General features: G+C 32.7%; 1 protein-coding gene across 4 annotated transcripts in view; it reads right to left on the reverse strand.

Moving 5' to 3' along the window:
* The window catches only part of Fndc3a (fibronectin type III domain containing 3A), a 164,412-nt gene that overhangs the window by 142,018 nt on the left and 2,861 nt on the right, over positions 1–19,533 (reverse strand). The gene's annotated exons all lie outside the window — the stretch shown is intronic.

Below are 19,533 nucleotides of genomic sequence, written 5' to 3' on the forward strand. Positions count from 1 at the left end.
CCTCAAGAAACCTTAAATATCCAGAACAATTTTGAAAGAGGAGATGGAAGAAAAACTTTCGGATTTCTAAACATCACAAAGCCACAGGAATCAAAACTGGGTGGTACTGGCATAAAGGAAGACAAAGGGACCAATGAAACAGAGAGCTCAGAAATAAACTCCCACATATACAGTCAAATGATCTCCAACAAGAGTACAAAGACCATTCAATAGGGAAAGGGCAGGATCTTCAATAGTGTCTTGAAAACTGGATTTCCACAACCAAAAGAATGAAGTTGGACTCTTAAACCACACATAAAATTACTTGAAATGGCTTAAAGATCTAACATGGTAAAAACCAAGACTATAAAACTCCTTAAGGAGAAAACAGTGGAAAACCTGCATGACCCTGAACTTGGCAATGATTTCTTAAAAATGACAGCAAAAGCATACCCAACCAAAGCAAAAAACATACAAATAGGACTTCATCAAATTTACAAATTTTGCACAGTAGAGGACACAAATGACAGAGTGAAAAGGCAACCTTCAGATGGGAGAAAACATTTGCAAACTGTCTTACACAGGCTGCTGTAACAAAATACCACACACTGGATGGCTTAAAATATATTTGTCTTTCACAGTTCTCAAGGCTGGCAGATGTGGTTCTCTGTAAGAGTCCTCTTCCTGGTTTCAGATATCTTCTTACTGTATTCTCACATGAGAAACAGAATTAGTACTGGTGTTTCTTCCTCTTCTTATAAGAACATTTACTATATCATAGAGGCTCCACCTTCATGACTTCATCTTAATTATCTCCCAGACATATTATACATACAGAGTGTAATTTATTCTGATTAGGATCCCATTCTTGTGGTCGTACCAATGTGAAGTTACACTGGTCACGTATTCATATATGAACAAAGGAAAGTTATGTCTGATTCATTCTACTGTCTTTCTTGTTCCATCCCTCCTCCCTTTTCTTTCCTTTTGTCTAATCCAGTGAACTTTTATCCCCCTTTTATTTCGTGTTACCTTCTGCATATCAGAGAGAACATTCGGCCTTTTTTAAAGATTGCCTTATTTCACTTAGCATGATAGTTTCCAGACCTATCCATTTACTAAAGTCATAATGTCATTCTTTTTTTTTTAATGTCTGAGTAATATTCCATTGTGTATATATACCACATTCTCTTAATTCATTCATCTGTTGAAGGGCACCTAGGTTGGTTCCATAGCTTATCTATTGTGAACTGAGCTGCTATAAACATTGATGTGGCTGCATCACAGTAATATGCTGATTTTAAGTCCTTTTGGTTTATACCGAAGAGTGGGATAATTTGGTCAAATGGTGGTTCCATTCCAAGTTTTCTCCATACTACTTTCCAGAATGGTTGCATCAATTTGCAGTCTCACTAAGAATGTATGAGTGTACCTTCCCCCCGCACATCCTCACCAACATTTATTATTACTTATATTCTTGATAATTGCCACTCTGATGGGAGTGATGTGGAATCTCAGTGTAGTTCTGATTTGCATTTCTCTAATCGGTAGAGACGTTGAACATTTTTTCATATATTTGTTGACTGACTGTATTTCTTCTGTGAAGTTTCTGTTCAATTCCTTTGCCCATTTATTGATTTGGTTATTTTTTTGGTGTTAAATTTTTTGAGTTATTTATATATCTTGAAGATTAATGCTCTATCTGAGGTGCAAGTAGCAAAGATTTTCTCCCATTCTGCAGGCTCTCTCTTCATGTTCTTGATTGGTTCCTTTGCTGTAAAGAAGCTTTTTAGTTTGATCCCATTTATTGATTCTTGATTGCGCTTATGGAATCCTGTTGAAGAAGTAGGTTCCTAAGACAACATGATGGAAAGTTGGGCCTACAGTTTCTTCTAGAAGATGCAGGTGTTTGGTCTAATGCCTAGGTCTTTGATCCATGTTGAGTTTTGTGTAGGGTGAGAGAGACAGGGGTTAAATTTCATTCTGCTACATATGGATTTCCAGTATTCCCAGCACTCTTTGTTGAAGAAGGTATCTTTTCTGTACTCCAGAAATGGCTCTTAAAAAACATGTAATTAATTAAATGTATTATTTCACTTAATTTTCCTCTTTTTTGATTGGGGGGGAAATGCTGCGGATTTAACCCAGGACACCTTATGCATGCAAGGGGAGCACTACCACTGAAGCTATATCCCCAGTCCAAATTTCCACATTTTAATGTGAATTTTTATGAGGTTTTAGACAATTGTTTTTTTTTCTTTTATATTTATAAAATAAATCTATATTCTTTTATAAATTTATTAAAACATAAAAGGGGAATAGGAAGATGAAAGGAAAGAGAGCTATCAATGTATGACTAACATTAAATAGGAGGAAAAAGACAACTTTTAATTATTCAAAAGACTTATATTTAAACCAGCTCCCAATTTTTCTCTCTCTACTATCACTTCTTCATTTCTTTGGACCCTGCAAGTATAAAATGAACAATGGTACAAGATTTGGCATAAGAAAAGACTGCAACTAAGACTATTATGTCAAAAAACAATATTCAACTAAGATACAGGCTGCTCTCCAACATTCCTGGAAAATGTCTGAAAAATGTTTTCCATAGAAACATTGTAATAAGTGAAGGTTATGTTTTCAGATCATGTTTAAAAAGCTCAATTTAACTTTTATCTTTCTTAAATCTTTTAAATTGTGAAATTTCACATATACACTAAAATAAACTTAACAGTATAATGTACTCATCACTCAGCTTCAACTGTATCAACTCATGGCCAGTCTAGTTTCATTTATACCACCACTCACTTCTTGTCTTGTATTATTCTGAAACAATTCAGGTCATTCCATAATTTCATTTGCAAATAATTCATTACGTATCTCTGAAAAAGTCTTTTTATACCAGTATAATTCACAATAGCCAAGCTATAGAACTGGCCTAGGTGCCCTTCAACAGATGAACGGATACTGAAAATGTGGTTATCTAAACACAATGCAGTATTACTCAGCCATAAAGAATGAAATTATTGCATTTGCTGGTACATGGATGGAACTGGAGACTATCATGCTGGGTGAAATAAGCCAGACTCAGAAAACCAAAGATTGAATGTTTTCTCTGATATGCAGAAGCTTATCCAAAATAAGGGGAAAAGAGAGAGAAAAGAAAGGGAAAGTAGGGGGTTCCATCAAAACTGAAGAAAAATTGTGGGATGATACGAATGGGAATGAGGAGGAAAGAGAAGCAATGGGACAAGGGAAGAACAGTGGAAAGAATCTATGTACATGAATGAATATACCAGTGAATCAATCTCACTATCATGTATATTCACAAAATACTATAAAAAAAAAAAAAAAAGAAAGAACCCAAACCAACGGAAAAAAAAAAACAAAACCTAAAAGTAAAAAGAGCAGTGAGGAGAGGAAAGGGGAACAGAGAGAGGGAAGAGGGCAGGACAAAAGAGTAGCACTGGGAACTGATTGAAGCAAATTATAATCCAGGCTTTTATAATTAAGTCAAAATGAATCCTAATGTTATGAATAACTAAAAAGTACCTGACTATTGTTTACTATGTCCTTTTAAACTTTTTTAAATTTAAGTATGGAACATTTAATTATCACTTGAAAATAAAATGTTTTAAAAACCAGAAAATTCTATGTCTTTAAAAGTGACATTAACTAGATCACATATAACTGACAAACCATTTCAAGTTGAAATAACGAGTCAATCAATGAGGGTTATTTAGAGATCATTAATGATATCACATTTTAATATCAAATTTAATTTGACTAGGGAAAAAAATCCCTATTTCTAAGAATAATAAATCTACCAATATAGTGAAGCTAGGTCTTATATATCTTTATTCATAACTGCTGTTAGGATAACTAAAATTTCATTACCAGTCATCATTAATATTATATCTAGGAGCCCATTCTGGGATGTTTCACTCTCTCATTGCCTAATTCAAGAAAATCCACAAAAAATAAGTCATGGCAGGATTTCTATTTTATTATACAAAAATTTAAGCTATGGGAAGGCTGAAATAACACTCATATTTGCCATTTGGGTTCTAAAGACATTTTCCCTTTTCACATATATTCTTCCACCTCTTTTAAAAAATTGCAGTTCAAAGTCGCAGAAATCAGTATACTTCACCCCTAATCACTTTCAGATGTCTCAATAATTAGTATTCAATATCTGTTTAGTTATTTTTTTAAAAGGTTAAATGGACATATGAAACACAAATTTTAGGAGTAGCACTTTTTAAAACAAATTCCATAACTACCAGTATCCCAAGCATCTATGAAATTCCACTGCTGCTCTCAGTTCATAGTTTTAAAATTCTGGCATATATCAGAATCATCTGCAGACCTTATTAAAACAGAATGCTGGGCCCAACATGTAGAATAGGGCTCTGAAATACAAATTTCTAACTAGTTCCTGGCTAAGCTCATGCTGCCAGTCTCAAGACAATACAGATTTAAGACTAAACTATTTTATTTAAGTAATCATCTATAATAAAGATGTCAAGTTGATAATAACATAAGGTGTAGCTCATTCTTGAAGGCCCCATTCCAGATGTGAATACATTCTTAACCTCAATTACAAACAAATAAAACTAGATACTATAAGAAAGTATTTGTAAAGTAATCAAGTTTAGTAAGGTTTTTGAAAATACCTTTGGAGATTTCAGCCTAATCAACATACTAAGAAAGTATCCTATACCCTCAAATTTGAAATTGCTATTTTTATAGGTTAAAAAAAAAAACAGAATGATCTTGGAAAATGCAGTTATGAGATAAACAAATGAAACAAATATACATCGAGTATTTACACACAAGCTTTTTGGTTTAACATCTATTCAATTCATTCTGCCCATTTTGTTACTGGATTGTTTGTTTTCTTGAGTTTTGACAGTTTTATGTATCCTGGATACCAGCCTTTACCTATTAACTGATTTGCAAAGATTTTCCTCTCAGCCTGGCTTGTTTTTGTAGTCTTACAAATGTCTTTTGAAGAGCAGAAGTTAAAATTAGAAAGTTCAATTCACCAATTCATTTTATTGATGGTGCCTTTGACACTGTATCCAGGAAATATTTGCCTAATTCAAAAAAATCCACAGATTCTTTTGTTTTTAAGAAACATCAACATTCCATGTTACATTCTGTTGCATAAAAATTTATAAGATTGTATGTCTTCTTACTGAATTAATCCCTTTAAAATTATGAAAAAAAAAACAGTAGTACTGGTAATACTGTATTTCAGTCATCAAACTGCTTATCTAACACAGTGATTCTAGCTTTCTTTGGTGTAGTGTTAGCATGGTATATCTTTTTCTATAATTTTACCATGTGTCTTTATACCTAAAGTGAATTTCTTACAGATGTCATAGAAGTGGGTCTTGATTCCTTTTTTAATTTTTTTTTTTTTGTATTTGTAAATGGACAGAATGCTTTTGTTTAGTTTTATGTGGTGCTGAGGATAGAACCCAGTGCCTCACACAGGCTAGGCAAGTGCTCTTCCACTGAGCTACAGCCTCAATGGGGTCTTGATTTTTAGAAGTCTAATCTAACAATCTCTACCGTTTAATTGTGTTTTGACTATTTACATGTAATGTGACTGTTAATGTGTCAGGAATTGTGTCTACTACCTTGCTATTTGTTTTCCATTTGTCTCATGTATTCTCTGTTGCCTTCTCCTTATCTCTGTTTTAGATCATTTCTTATTATACCTTGTCTGTCTTATTGACTTATAAGCTAATTCTTTGTTGTTACTTGAGTAGTTGCTTTAGTATTAATAACATGAATTTTATCACAATCTACCTTTAAGTTATACATTTCAGGCATACGTATTCAAACAACAAATCTACAAACTCGCCCCTTTTGTTGCTGTTTTCTCAATTGTTATTGTATATTTTGCTTTTACATGTCACAGACTCCACAATCTGTGCTCATTTTTGCTCAACCATCAATTATCTTTTAAAGAAATCTAAATAATAATAAAAATATCTTATAAGGGGCTGAGGTTGTGGCTCAGTGGTAAAGTGGTCGCTTAACACACGTGAGGCACTTGGTTCAAACCTCAGCCCCACATAAAAATGAAATAAAGATATTATGTCCACCTATAACTAAAAAATAAATATTTTTTAAAAATCATATAATTATTCATGTAGTTACCATTATTGATACATTTAGCTCCTTGTACAGGTGTTAGGTTTCCATGTGGTTTCATTTCCCCTCTGCTTGAAGGACTCCAATTAACATGTCTTTTAGAACAGGACTGGAGATAAACCCTTTCAGCTTTTGTATGTTTGAAATCTTTATTTTACCTTTGATTTAAAAAGGCAATTTCAATGGGTAAAGAACACTAGGTTGATAGTTTTTTCTTTTAGTATTTTAAAGCTACTGCTCCAATCGTCTTCCACCTTCCATTGTTTCTGATGAGAAATTTGATGTCATTCTTATCTTTACTCTATTTTTTTTAAGATCTGTTTTTTTTTTAACAACTGATTTGATTATGATGTTCCTTCATGTAGTTTTATTCATCTTTATTTTGTTTACTGTGTTTTCTTGGATAATATTTTTATCTCATATGGAAAAATTCTGATCATTATTTCTTCAAATACTATTTTTAGTTCATTAAAAAAACTCTTTCCTTTTAGATGATTTCTATTGCTATATTTTCATGTCCACTAACCTTTTCTTCAGCAATGTCTTAACATGCCATTAATTCCATCCAGTATGTCTTATCTCCGACACTATAATTTTAATCTAGGAGTGATCTCTACTTAAAATGTTCAGACTTTCCAATAGTCATAACTGTTTTAATGACCATTAAATTCATCATCTGTGGGACTGTTTTGAGTGTCGAGTTTTCTCCTATTATGATTGGTATTTTCCTGCTTCTTTGCAAACTTAGTAATTTTATTGAATGTCAGACGTGAATTTTACCTTGTGGACTGCTATGTGCTTTTTTATTCCTACAAATAATTTAGAGCTTTGTTCTGAGATGTGGTTCAATGAGGAAACAGTTTGATCATTCTGGGTCTTGTTTATGCAGGCCCAGAGTTGCTTTTAGTCTAGGATTAATTTCTTTCCACCTCTAAAGCAAAAAAATCTTCAGAATACTTTACCAAAGGCTGTGTCAATGTGTGGCTGGTGGGAAGAGGCACTTTTTTTGGCTCTACATGAACTTGGATATGTTCTGTACAATCCTGTTGGTGGCTCTTCCCCTAGATGTATATAAATGTATACATTTACCAATACTTTGCTGAATGCTTAAGAGAAACCCTTCACTGTATCTCCGAAGTTTTTTTTCTTTGCAGCTCTCTCCTCGGTAAACCCTAGTCCCTTGGATTCCTGGGAATACTAGCATTGTTTCTTCAAATCAGGCAGTCTGCCAAGACTTATTGGGTTTCCCTCCCTGTGTTATGCCCTGGTAACTTTCTCCAGGAAGCTAAGGCAATCATAGGGTTTGCCTTGTTTTCCCTCTTCTGTTGCTCAATGCCTATTGTCTCAAGTGCTACTGTTCCCTGTACTTCGTCTAGTTTTTTTGGTTTGGCAGAAAAGTAAATTCAGCTTCTTTTATTCCTTCTTGACAAGGGACCTAAATTTGCTACTCTTAATTTATAATGTATCCAATGGACTGTACAAAGGTGAAAATATTTATCCAAAGCAGGATCCAAATGGTTATGATTTAAAAGTATGATTTTTAAAATTATTATAATTAGTAGCACATATTACTGGATAAATTAATGGGTTTCACTGTGACATTTCCATATATGCATATAACATGTTTTGTTACCATCTACTCCTCTTCCCACTTTACCCTTCCCCTTCCTTTTCCCTAATAGTCCCTCTTCAGGTTACCTTCTGTTTTTCTTTCTATTTTCCACATAGAAAGTGTGATACTTGTCTTTCTGTGTCTAGATAATTTCACTCATTATGACCTCTATGAGTTTTTAAAAAAGTATGATCCACAGAGGGAAGGAAGAGGGGAGGGCAAGAGGAAGCACATTTGCAATGTCCATCTACAAATCCTGCTTTTATGTTATGTATACATACACATACATGCATGTATATATACAAATTATATACATATAATTATAGTATAATTAAAATAGTAATAATAATAGAAGGGAGATCAGCATAGTTGAGTAAGTGATTTGGGGGAGAGAGGATGAAAGGGAAAACGAAGATATTAAATGAGATTGATCAAGTTATTTTATGTGCATGTACAAACATGGCATAATGAATCCCACTATTATGTATAATTATAATGGACCAATAAAAATAAATTTAAAAAAAAAGAGTAAAAAATAAATAAAAAATTGATCCACAGTTCACCACTTAAAGTCAGTGTGCTCTAGATATGCCCAGAAACTAAAAGAAAAACCAAAGTTATTTATTTTGGGTTACTTACTAGAAACCTGCAGAATGAGTTCTTATTTCAATGTGTCATCCACAAACATAAATACATATAATTCCAGCATTTATAAAGCCACTAATTCAGGATTATACTAAGACTAAGTGGTATGAAACACAGATGGGATTCCTACAATTTGTGGGGAAAAATACATTTTTATCTGTAGATCTATCATCAATGCTTTCTTTAATTGGTACTAGTTTTTGTGGTGTCTTCAACTTGTCTGACAATGTCAAGCCTGATAGCTTTTTCTTACAAATCACTACAGGGTTTTTAATTATAAATTACTATCTTTTAGTTTCATCATCCTCAAATTCAATTTAGTTTTTGGTGAAAGTTGTGTAACACTATAGTGTACAATGATGCATATCTGCAGTAAATATTTTTTATTTACTACTTTTATCCTTTTAGAAATAGGTATCCAATTTTACTTGTACGGTGATATTTCATCAGTCATGTGCTATATATGAATTTATACTATTTAAATAGCTTACAATGTATTTTTGTGATACGTAAAATAATATTTTTACATAGGACAGAGACTATCATAGTTTTATAATAGGCTAAACCATATAAAATTGCCATTTAAGGTCAAAAACTTTAAAATAACTTTACTTCATAAGGTTTAACCTAATACAAGGAAGTATATATAATCATATTCTTATAAGGAAAATACTAGTTTATATAGGTTATTAGCAAATTTATTATAACTAATTTATTGTATTCATATTCAATTCCTTATCCACTGGAAGAGGTACAATGGATAGGAAGGGTAGACCTTACCCCTAAGTCAACAGGATTAATTAATTTTTAATATTACCTAATGCATTAAACATTATATAATTTAATTAGGTATTCACAGGATATAGCCCTTGCTCCATCACTAAGAAATCACACTGTAATAGTTATTAAGATGAAAATCTGGTTCAAACAAATTCCAAAAGAACTGCTAATGGAAAATACATAACAAAGATACTTCTACTCAGGAAACTATGAAAATAAGAGAACAAGAGTTGCTTCAAATCAACCCCAATCCATTAAAAAATTAATGGTGTGCACATAAGACCAACTGATTTTTTTTTTTAAATGACATCTTAAATCCCATATACAGCTGTAGTGTCTTGTGTCTGGAGCACTTGGATTACCATTAGTGTCAAAGTTAATTATACCTGAGGCAATTCTATTTTCACCTCAAATATTTTATTGCCCTTTCTAGAAGTACTATTTTTATATTAAAGACTGTTCACTTCAGTCTTAAAATTTCAAATTCTTGACTATACCTATGAGAATGACTTTGGACTTATGAGTAAACCAGCAGTTTCTAAATATTTTCTGGCCACAGTACCCCTTTGATAGTTAAGTTCAAGCAACAGTGTTTGAATTCCTATGTAAAATCTGCACTGTTTCCTTTAACAAAACTACAAATAGAGAATTCTACCATAAGAAAATCAAGAAACACTTTATTTTCAATGGGAAGACATGTTTTTAGAACTCAGTCCTTTCTTAGTCAACCAAATTCTTTGTTTAAAACCCTTTGTTTATAAATGCCTGGGTTAAAAAAAATTGTTGCTTCTAAACACAACCATCTTCCCCATTTTATTTATTTATTTGTTTATTTATTTATTTATTATTTTTTTGCAGTACTGGTGACCAAACACAGTGGCACTCTATCACACACACCTAAGCCACACACCCATAGCATATAGATAGTGGTAAAAAAGCAAAAATATTTTTTATTTTGAAACAGAGCTTGCTAAATTACCTATGCTGGTCTCATACTTTTGATCCTCCTGCCCCAGACTCTGGAGTAGCCAGGATTATAGGTGAGCTTAATTATGGCTGGACTCCATCTTATTTTTAAAACATATTCCTTCTCTTTTCTGTGTCTTCCTCTCAAGCTGTTGACTTCTTCAACCCCAACTTTCTTAAAATTCTAAGTTCTAGGGCTGCAGGTGTACCTCTATGACAGAGCACTTGCCTTGAATGTGCAAAGCCTTGGGTTTGATCAGGAAGGAAGGAAAGAAGGAAGGAAGGAAGGAAGATTTATTTCTGATACTAGCAGGAGGGAAATCAAAATATCCAGGCACATGGAAAACAAATCTATATTGGAAATCACAATTTCTTTTTGGTAGTGCTGGGGATTGAACACAGAACCTTGCACATACTAGGCAAACACTCTACTGAGTTACATCCCTGGTACCACAATTTTATACATAAAAAAGAAAAATGTAATAATAGCAACTTAGAAAATAAAGTGCAACAACATTGTCTGGGTTGGCAGATACGTTTATCAAGATTATGAATCACTAAGAAATTCTCACTTCTTAAACCTACTTTATCACAGTTTCAGATCTGAAACTCTTATTTCTAAAAGCACTGATGACTTTAGATGCCAACTGGAAAGGTTCTACAAATGAAAAGAGGTGCTATTAAAAATTACACAGGGGCTGGGGATGTGGCTCAAGCGGTAACACGCTCACCTGGCATGCGCGGGGTGCTGGGTTCGATCCTCAGCACCACATAAAATAAAATAAAGATGTTGTGTCCACCGAAAACTGAAAAATAAATATTAAAAAAATTCTCTCTCTCTCTTAAAAAAAAAAATTACACAAAAAGGGCTGGAGTTGTGGCTCAGCGATAGAGCGCTCACCTAGCATGTGTCAGGCCCTGGGTTTAGTCCTCAGCACCACATAAAAATGAATAAGTAAAATAAAGGTATTGTGTCCAACTGAAACTAAAAAATAAACATTTTTAAAAAATTACACAAGAAAATTAGACATAAACCAAGGCCATCCAATTAAAAGGTATGGTCCTAAGCTGGACCAATCAAAATCACCAAAGTCAAATCTTCATCTTTTGTTATCATATTTGTTACAACACAACCTGCTTATACTTTGAAATGCACATATCAACATTACTTTCAACTTTTTGCTGCCTCCAAATTCAAGCTCTTTTTCTATAGCCACCAACTATGGTATGTAACCTTTCAGACTTTTTACTGTGCTTTTTACTGTGCTGTGTATCAAGTTTTCTGGCAGTAGTTGTTAGATAAATAAAATCACATACGTTGGTCAGTGTCTTATTTTTTTCATATGATATATCTTCATTTTTAAAAATAGTCTTATTGATGTTTTAATTTCCTGGTGTGGATGAGCATCTCTTTAAAGTTTTACAGTATATATATGTATTTTCCTATTTCTGTGAATGTACTGATCACATTCTCTCCCATTTTCTACAAGGTTGTCATTTTCATATTGATTTATAGGCAAATCTTATAAACTCTAAATTTATTAATTTTGTCTATTACATGTCAAATATTTTATCCTAGTCTCTTGACTGCATTTTAAACTGTTATCTAAGTTTAATGTCTCACTTGAAAAGGCCATCATCTCAAAATTTTTTAAGATATACTTCTAAAACTTTCACCATTTTGTTTTTGTTTTAAGAGACATTTAGTTCATTTGGAAATTAGTTTTGAGATTGCCATGAAGTGGGTACTTAACTATCTTTACTCCAACCGGATGGCCAATTTTTCCATACCATTTATAGAATAGTGTTTCCATTACTCAACCATTTATCATATATTTCTTCTTATCTGTGGATCTTCTCCTATGATCAACATGCTTATCACTCTTCCAAATTATTATTTTAATAAATGCATTTTACAATAATGTTTTGATCTTCAGTGGATACACTTCCTTTTGTTAACACTTCTTTTTGAAATTTAGCTTGCCATTCTGGTACATTTCCCCTTTTCAATCTTGAGCCATTGTTTGGAAAATTCCATTTTTAAAAACCCACTGCATTTATAATTAGAACTATATTGACTTTATAGACTAATCTAGTGTAAATTGCCATTTTTATACTATTAAGCAGTCACATTAGGGAACTTAATATTACTCTATCCATTCAGACCTTCTTGCTTCTTCATATAGTTACTATGCATTCCTTAAGTATTCTGTAACTTAGGATGCTTTTTCTTAATATATTTCATAATTTGTTACTACTGGTATATGAGATACTGATGTTTACTTTATGGCTAGTCACTTAACTAAAACATTTTTTAAATTTAATAATTTTTAGCTGATTGTCTTGTATTATCTAAGTTAGCAGTCATACCAACTATAAATAATAATGGTGGCACATTTCTCTCCCATTTTATAAAGGTTAATTATTTTTCAGGTTTATTAATGTACTAGCTAAGATTTCTGGACCAATGTTATATTCCTATCTTTCAACAGAAGTGCTTCTAATATTTCACTATTAGAGTCCATATAGATTTCTGGTACATAATTTTGTAAGGTTATTTCTTTAAGAGCTATTAGAACTGACAGTTTAATTTTAAAAATGATATTTTTAGCACCAAAGAGAAATTATAGTTTCCCCTTAAATCTATTAACATAGTAAATTACACTAATGTTTCCTGATACAGAATCATCATTACACTCCTAGAGTCAATATATTAGAATCTATATGATTTACCAATCACAAGTCCAGGCTCTGGAATCAGAATGCCTGGGTTCAAATTCCAGATTGTTCACCAACTAGTAGTATGATCTTTGGCATGTTATTTAATGTGCTTCAGTTTTCTCATGTTTAAAATGGTGATAATAGTATCTACTTCAGTTGCATTGGTATATAGCATTTCAAGAGTCAGCAAACTAAGGCCTGTGGGTCAAATCTGGTTTGCTGCCTATTTCTGTAAATAAAGCTTAATTAGAATACATTCACACCAGGGTTGGGGCTGTAGCTCAGTGGTAGAGCGCTTGCCTTGCACATGTGAGGCACCAGGTTTGATCCTCAGCACCACATAAAAATAAATAAAATAATCTACAGCTAACAACACACAACAACAACAACAAAAGAATACAGTCACACTCATTGTTTGTAATTATCTATGGCTGTTTTTGTGCTCCTGTAGCTCATCTAAGTACATATGAGAGCCCATATTGCCTACAATGCCTGAAATATTACTATTTGCTCTTTAAGAACTGCCAACCCCAGCAGTAATATTCAAATCCAAGTAGTTCATGTTCTAACAGCTGAGTCAGACAAGTTAAAAAAATATATAGATAGATAGATATAGATATACACACACACTACATAATGATACACAATTATGATATTCTGTTATAATATGTGCAAACACACAGCATTCAGTATTAAAGGTAGCATTCACACATGGAAAAAGAAGACAAGAGAAATTTTCTATTTATTTTTTAATTATTTAAAAGTATGTATTTATTTACATGTCTTTTTCTCTTATCCTAATCTGTGAATTTCCAAAGAGAAGGGAGTAAGACATTCATTTTTGTGGCATTCATATTCTAAGTATCTGGACATTTAAAGTTTTCAATAAATAACAGACAAATGATGAAAATAGGATACCCGGATAATAATGATTAGGTTTGTCTGCTTAAGTTCTAGATATAAATAGCCTATGGCAATCACTGTATTTGCCTTTTTAACTGGGTTCTCTCTTAATCCTTGTAACAATGTATTCTAAGAAATAGGTACTATAATTACTCCACTGTAAAATGAAAAAATAAAGGCTCAAAGAGGTAAAGTATCATGTTTATATGCAGCCACGAAGAAGCCTATGTCTTTGCCTACAGCAAAAATGTAGTTCTTTATACTACATTATGAAGTTGGGAAGTCATGGAGAATGGTGATATAGTCATAGCATATTAAAAGAGGATGAACTCTCAAGAAGACAAGAGAGATTTTAATTGATGCAGCAGAAACAGTGATATTATTTTAATTTCTAAAATTTAGAAATGATTTGAATAAATTTATGTTTCTGAAACATTAGGAAGCACACTAAAAGATGGGTTGAAGGAAAAGAAAATTGCCCATGTTTTAACCAAAAACTACTCTACTACACGCAGGCCAATTTTTGCAAGGTTTAAGTAATAAACAAAAAATAAATGTCAGCATACAATAGTACTTTTAAAGAATACTGATCTATAGTAGTAGAAATAGCTGGTTTTAAGAGTTACTAAAGAAACAAAAGGTATGTACGTCAAACTATTACACTGAAATGTAAAAAAAAAAATGTATAATTGCTAATGAAAATGTTTTGTGGGAAAAAAATTAAATTTTATGAACAAAGACATAATTGAGAATGGCTCAACCATTCAATCCAAACAATCCAGAAAGTTTAATCATAAATTATAAATTTTCACTTTTCTTTTTTAGGCAAATCTTAAAGAAAAACTTATGATGAGGAAAATGAAATGACTACAAGCTAGATCTTAAACAAAGAGTTGTATATGATGTTTTGTAAAGCAAATTCTATAATATACAAGTTGAATATCCCTTTCCCAAAACGCTTGGGACCATAAGTGTTTCAATTTCAGATTTTGGAATATCTGCATATACTATTTAATGAGGTATTTAATGAGGATGAGACACACCTCTAAACACAAAATTCATTTATGTTTCAAATACACCTTATATACCTAGCCTGAAAGTGATTTTATACAATATTTTTAGTGCTCCTGCATTTTAACTACACCCATCACATGAAGTCAGGTGTGGAATTTTCCACTTGTGGCATTATCATGGAACTCTTATGAGACATTTTGTGTTTTCAGATTAGGGATGCTCAACCTGTAATAACTTTTAAAGTTATTCTTAAAGTATTTTCAAATACTTTAAAGATATTTTTTAAAAGTGAAGTCTTAACTATGCTTTCAAATGTACTTACGAAACATCTGTTTGGAACCTCCAGTAGGAAGATTTTTCCCTTCCAAATTCTGTGGCTGCCGGTTTACTAAAGATGACTATATACATAAATCAATTAAAGTAACCCCTCACTGGGGAAATAGACAGTGAAGGAATAATGTAACTTTTAAAAACCATTCTGTTCAAATATGTATTAAAATGTGGATTCTCAAGAAGGAAAACAAAACAACTCTTTTCAACATTTCTGATAGAGGCTGATTAATACATATAATCTATCAAATTTAAATAACTTTTATGTCAAGGTTTATTACAAAGTATATATACTTTTGAATTTTTAGAAAATAGCAAGAAGCTGAGGGAGGAAGAGAAATAAGTCAAATCAGAATTACAATCATATTTGTAAAATCAGAGTACCTCTATGTACCTGGCATGTTTGTGTAGGATTTTAAAAATTATCAACCATAGGCCCTAAAATCCAATGAAATCTCAACAAGTGGATTTTAAAAAAGAAAACCATAAGGAATTCACTTTTTGCAGTTTTAACCTCACTTTGTAAAGAACAGCTGAGGTTAAATGGAACAGAAGATCAGTATTTGCTGGGAGCCATTAGCCAAGTAGGTATGACAATTTCCTTGCCAGCGTACCCCATGTTGCAGTGACATTGAATGTAGGTGACCTTGCTCAAGGACCAAGGCGGATTAGGGTGTTCCCGGTTTAAAATAATCGTGTTTAGGGCGTTCCCAGTTTAGGTTCCAGGTTTAAGGTTTAAGATTATTCCTGCTGGGAATAGGGCGTATCCTGCTGCCTGAGTTCCCCTTGAGTTCTCAGGGATTCAGACAGTATATTTTGGAGATAGAAGCCCAGTGGAGTGGATTTGGGCAGAGAACGTGGATTTCCCCAGAACGTGATTGTAGACGGCTGGTGTGAGTTCGGGAATAAAGAGTTGCTGTTTGAATCTACAAGCTGTGTGGTGGCTCGTGATTGTGTGCCCAGCCAGACTGCGGCAAGTATTTCTTTGCAAAAAGGAACAGAGGCACATAGGATATATATACAATACTGAAAGATTAACAAGAATGTTTTTATATGTATTCTCTTTGCCAAGAAAGCAGTTAAAACTTTAAACTAAATGTTTACTGGAAACATAGTAGGTTTACAGAACTTAGGAGGATAAAACTGAGACTTAAGATTTCTAACCTTATTTAAAAAAAAAAAAAAAGGCTGCATTTTTGTCCAATCCAGTAGTATTAATGTACAGTATTTTAATGTTTTTATAGTTTATATCATTTCTTTGGGTCCTCACAGTATTTGTAAGGAAAACAAGATAGTTTTAATTTTCTCTATTTTAAGAATTGAAAATGAAGATTAAAAAATCTAACCTGAAACCAATTCGCTAATGTACGGTGAAGATGGAACTAAGATTTAGATTTGAGTCATCATCCAAGGCATTTTATCTTCTACTTAGGAAATGAAAACAGCAGGAATGGGGAAGCTGTTTCAAGAGTTGACAAAAGTTGGGGTGGAAGGGAGTACATTATTAATTTCTTCTTAAAACAAAGTCAAATTTTTATTAGGTACCAATTTATGAAGGCTGAAACTTATTTCAAAGGGTTTGTATAGCCTTAAAACTCAAGATATTCACAAAGAATGGAAAAATGATACTTATATACAAAAATTAACTTAAGTCTTTCAGTTTCATCTGGTTTTAATGTTTTTAACAGGAAAATAAAACACCACTATTCTATCCAAGTAGCCCCCGCCTAAAACCATTTTTTTTCCAGCACCTAATATCAACCCTGATATACAGAACCTATTTACTAATGCTGCTGAATGAAAGAATGCTTTTATGCCATATTCTTGATCTCCTGATACAATATAGAGAAACCTAAGCCAATTGATTCATGAAGCTATAACCTGAGGCACCACTACTAACCTGGTAATGGGACAGGAAACATAGGAGGTTGAGAGAACAGCGCTGCCTTAGAAATACACTCTACACATTTTGAAATTTCAAAGAGATGTTTCATGTAAATGAATTTTCAAATAACCAATACTTATCCTTTAAATCACCATAGCTATCTTAAAATAATTTTAATGGAAACATTTTTAAAAGGGGATAGGTCTTCTTTCTTTGCCTTAATCTGTATATAATACAATATAACTTTTCTTCATGATTCAAGCTTATCAAAGTACATATCAATTATTACGCCGTCCCACATAGTGACTCTTCTTGGAGTTAAAACAGGATTTCCAACTGTTTGTTCTTAGTAATTACTAAGTCATCCTAGACTACTTATAAAAATTAGATTCCCTACTGCCTGGTTCCTCTATTATCATTTACAGGCCACCAGTACACTTACAGTCCACCAGTACCCTAGCCAAGGTTTCTGAAATACTAGTTTTAAAAAATGTAAAACCATCACAGTCATTTGATATACTTAACCTTATACAAATTCTATGAAATCACTGCGTAGCTATTTTCACTGCTGTAAGGCCTGGCTCAAAGGCTTTTTTCTTTTTTCACTTCCCAGTTCTGAGACCTATTTTAGGCCCTTGCCAGAAGTTTGGCCACAAATTAACAATTACAGTACTATTTATTTTAGCATTATTTTCTTTACTTTTAGTATACCATAAAGAAAAATATATAAATGATAGTTATGAAACACACCAAACAACCATGTAGACAAAACAAGATACTTCACAGTATGTGCTATATGGATAATAACCTAGCCAATTATTAGCTAGCAGTCGGCAAACCAGGTCCAATAGCCAAATCCAGCTCACAGATATGTGGCCCCTGAGTTAAGCAAGCAAACAAACAAGAATATTCCACAGAGACTATAAAGGTCTTATAGGGCTTTAATCATCTAGTACTCTACAAAAAGTCTGCTAACCTTTAACCTAAGCTATATAAACAAACACATATAAGCTACCCACTATACAATGAAGCCTTAACTATTAATGTGCCAAGCAGGATGCATAATTCTGTTTTTTTTTTTTTTTTTTTTGGTACCAGGGACTGAACTCAGCGCCACATCCCCAGCCCTTTTTGTATTTATTTAGAGACAGGGTCTGAGTTGCTTAGCACCTTGCCATTGCTGAGGCTGGATTTGAACTCACGATCCTCCTGTCTCAGCCTCCTGAACTGCTGGGATTACAGGCATGTGCCACTGCTCCCAGTGCATAATTCTTTCTTTGATGGGTTCCTAATGATACAGCCAACTGTCTTGCCAGTCCTTCCTACTTTCTAACCACAGCTTGGGGCTTAGTTTAAATCTCTACCTAACCTTTCTTTTTCCTAATACTTTTTCTTAGATGTTCTCAAGCTGGTCTCCTTACTACTACTTCCAACTCTGTCAACCTCTTTTGAAATGACATTTCCTTTGATATATAAATCCTTCCTAAGTTTCAAGTTTGACTTCCTCCAAATGCCAGGATTGTTCTAGCTCTCACTGTGCTTTAAATTACAATTGGTATCACACACTTAAATAGTACTATTGTATAGCTTTTGCTAATAATCTCTTGTGTAAGTCTAGTATCCCCAATTCGTTTGTAATTACTTGAAGGCACATATTACACTGCTTTTGCATTTGATAATATTTCATTATCCTCTGGGCATATACCACCTCCCAAGTGTACTCCTCTATCTTGGAGAAAAAATAGTCTGAGGACTTGTAATAGGTGATAAGTAATGGAAAACATCAAAAGATGACATCTATATGGAACCTGATGGCAGACCAGAGACTACACTGTGAACTTAGAAAGTAAATATTAAAGACAAGCAAAACCATATTAGCAGAAAGATAGAAGATTAAGAATTAATACATAAAAAGAGACCACTGAAAAATATTCTGAAATAAAGACCAAAGTATTAAGAATATTATAAAAACTCACAAATACATGTAAAAGAACAAAATTTGCCTTTCAACACTAATGGTCACTAATTTTTTTAACAAGTTGTGCTCAATGGAATAGACATACAAAGTATTCTAAATCTTTGGACTTACAATACTGTGTATTTATTTGAAGTCTATTAGAGATTGCTGAAAAGAAAAACAAAAACAAACAAATGAAAACCCCACTAATCACTTATCTATTACCTGGATAATAAATTTGGAAATCATGTGCATATCCTTCATCTCTAAGATACAATCTAGATGCATCTGCATGGAAAAAATGCACCCAGAATGTTTTATTTTTTTAAAAAGCCTGTTTTGGTTACATCAAATTATAGTAGATGCATTGCAAAACTACATCACCAATATTTTAAAAATATAGGCAAAATATCACATGCACAAGCCTTGGATATATAGACATTTTAAAAGCCCCCAAAATTTAAAATAAACAATATTATTACCTGTGCATCTAAACTAAATTATAAATTAAATGTCCTTTGCCTAAGTAACTAACAAAAAATCATTAAGCTTATTAATTATGCATCCCCCCCC

Source organism: Marmota marmota, unplaced genomic scaffold (genome assembly GCF_001458135.2).
Source record: "Marmota marmota marmota unplaced genomic scaffold, marMar, whole genome shotgun sequence".
NCBI lineage: Eukaryota > Metazoa > Chordata > Mammalia > Rodentia > Sciuridae > Marmota > Marmota marmota.